The following is a 2,765-nucleotide window of genomic DNA, read 5'->3' on the forward strand; positions in this document are numbered from 1 at the left end:
AGCAATCTCTCCAGCCCAAGAGAAACTCGTTAGTATGTGCTTTGCACATGTTAAAATACCAAAATATGTCACCATACTGATGTAACCAAACAGAAATGGAAGGTCTGACACAGAAAATAGGAGGTTTTAGCCACTCACTTATTCTCCTGACACACAAGTTGCCCCACCCATTTGTCAAAGGGTCATTGTGGCTTCTGTGCTTGATGCAAGAAAACTTGCCAAATAACTTTCATCTGAAAAATTAAACAAAATGCAATTTGGGCTGTTTGATGGACAAGTCACTAAAGTTTGATATTCCAACTTGATGGAGAAGCAGAGGCTGGCCATTTATCAGTACTACTTCCAGATCATGATCCAGTCACAGAACTGCTGAAGGTTTTGTTGCAGGATATTTTCAGCCTTGTTGCTGAGAGCCATGGTGGACCTTCCAGTGATGCTGGGGAAATTGAATGAGGGAGACAGATACTTGAAACCACCCTTAAATTGGAGAAATTTCAGCTTCTGTTCTTTATTTTCAAATGTAACAGTATCGCACTGGCAAAACTGGGTTACCATTCACTTTCCAGGTTATAAAGCTTCAGTCTTCCCTGACTCCTGATTGTTGTCTTATTGCAAGCTCTTTTGCCTTACCTGGCCTATTCATGCCTCAACCAGATTTCTTTTCATTTTAAGTGTTATCTCCAAGTCTTTGTCCTACTTCTCCCTAGGAGCTTCTCCTTTTCTGCTTAGTTCTGTTGAAATTTCTTCCTAATTGAAACGTTCCTTCCTAGAGGGAGGAAGGAGGCTCAGGAAACTCTCCTGGAGGGAGGAAGGAGGCTCAGGAAACTCACGTGGTAAACAAGATTAGGAAAGCTGAAATTTAGGGCCTTTCAAGGACCATCCCAAAGGTTATAGAAAAGTTTTTTGTGTGTGTGTTGGGGGTCTCTGACCAGTTGAATTGTCTGAAAGTGTTGCAGTATGCTCCAGATATGCAGTCTCTATGAGTCTTGGCCTATGTTTTGGTGGTCTTTTCAGTGATGCAACTGCCTTTGAGTCATCCATGTTCTCATCAGTGTTGGTAACTTCAATAAATTAACTGATCCACTAAAATTGGATTTTTTTTGCAGTTGTGTTTTGTCTATTTTTTGTACCCAAACTGGAGTGAATAGATGTGTGTTTGCATCTTCCCAGGGAAACAGTTTCACCCAGCATGTTCTTTTCCTGTTCTATTTTTTACTATTCACAGCAAACTGGCTATGTTTATATATGTATACATACATACATATTCAAGCTACCACATTTTGCCCCTGGTCCCCAATAGATTTATAACTATCACACATTGTAAATTGTATTTAGTCCAATTTTAAAGGTCATCACAGTCTTGACCAACTTAAGATAGTGAGTCTTATAAAATCAAACAAGTTAAATACTTTCAACATACCTTACTATGTAGCCCTGGCTGGCCTGAAAGACATTATGTGGTGCAGGCTGGTTTTGAATTTATGGTGATCCTCTTGTCTCTGCCTCCAGAGTGCTGGGATTACAGGTGTGTTCCACCAACATGTCTGGCTCCTGATATGGCTTTAATTAGAGTAACAAGCTTATGTACCCCACTTACCTTTCTCCAACAAATGTGTATTTAAATAAACTTGCAAATCTGATTTTGGACTTTTAAGTGTGGTGGAATTCAGATTTTATAATTGTAACCCTCAGGAGTGCCTTCTGTCAGACTGTCAAATATATCACCATGGGGATCTTGGACTTTACTGTCATGGCCACTTGCTCTCCCCCATGCTTTTGTTTACTCCAAGACTTGGGCCAACTCTACTGTGTCCTTCATGTGAAATGTTGTGGTGATGGAACTTGATGGGACCAGAAGGATTCCCCTTCCTCTGGAATCAGTTGTGGCTGGATGCTAAGGTTTCTTGGTCTCAAAGCCTTGACAACTGGGGACTTTGAATTAGTGTCCAGAAAAGCACTTGACTTTAGAGCTGAGTAACAAAAGTGGCTCACCTCATTTTAGGGAGGTGTTTTCTATGCAGAGAATCAATCGGTAATGCTTGGGTTATGGAGGGAATTCTCTTACAAGAGAGCCAAAGCCAGCCAGTAGGAACAGGCTAAATGGCTGGATGTGAGTGTTATATGCGGGGGGGCGGGTGCAAATATGGTGGTACGTAGGCATGGAGAAATGTAAATGCTCTGTGGCAGAATGAGAATGCTCTATGATAGGGTGCAGATGGTGGGGTGCAAATGCTGTGTGGTAGGATGCAAATAATCTATGGTGGGTGTGAATGCTCTATGATGGTGAGGTGCATATGGTCTTTGGAGGGTTGTAAACCTTCTGTGGCAGGCAGCATGAATTTTCTATGGTAGGGTGCAAATTACCTGTAGTAGGGTGAAAATTATCTAAGAGGGGTGTGCATGCTCTGTAGCTGGGTGTTAATGCTCTATAGTAATGGGGTGCAGATGCTTTGTTAATGTTCCCTGTTGAGATGGCATGTGACATGGCTGGTGTGAATGCTGACTGGAAAGCAAGGGTTGGGTGTGGGCTGTGCACTTTGGATGCTCCTTTTCATGGGATGCTGAATTCATATTATTTTTTGTTTGCTTGTTTGTTTCTCTAGGTAGGGTCTCGCTCTAACCCAGGCTGACATGGAATTCAGTATGTAGTCTCAGGGTGATCCTGCTACCTCTGCCTCCACTCAGCCTGAATTCATATTATTTTTTAAAATTTATTTATTTATTTATTTATTTATTTGGCAGACAAAGAGGGAGAGGGAGAGAGA

The sequence above is a fragment of the Jaculus jaculus genome, chromosome X, assembly GCF_020740685.1.
Source record: "Jaculus jaculus isolate mJacJac1 chromosome X, mJacJac1.mat.Y.cur, whole genome shotgun sequence".
Lineage (NCBI taxonomy): Eukaryota > Metazoa > Chordata > Mammalia > Rodentia > Dipodidae > Jaculus > Jaculus jaculus.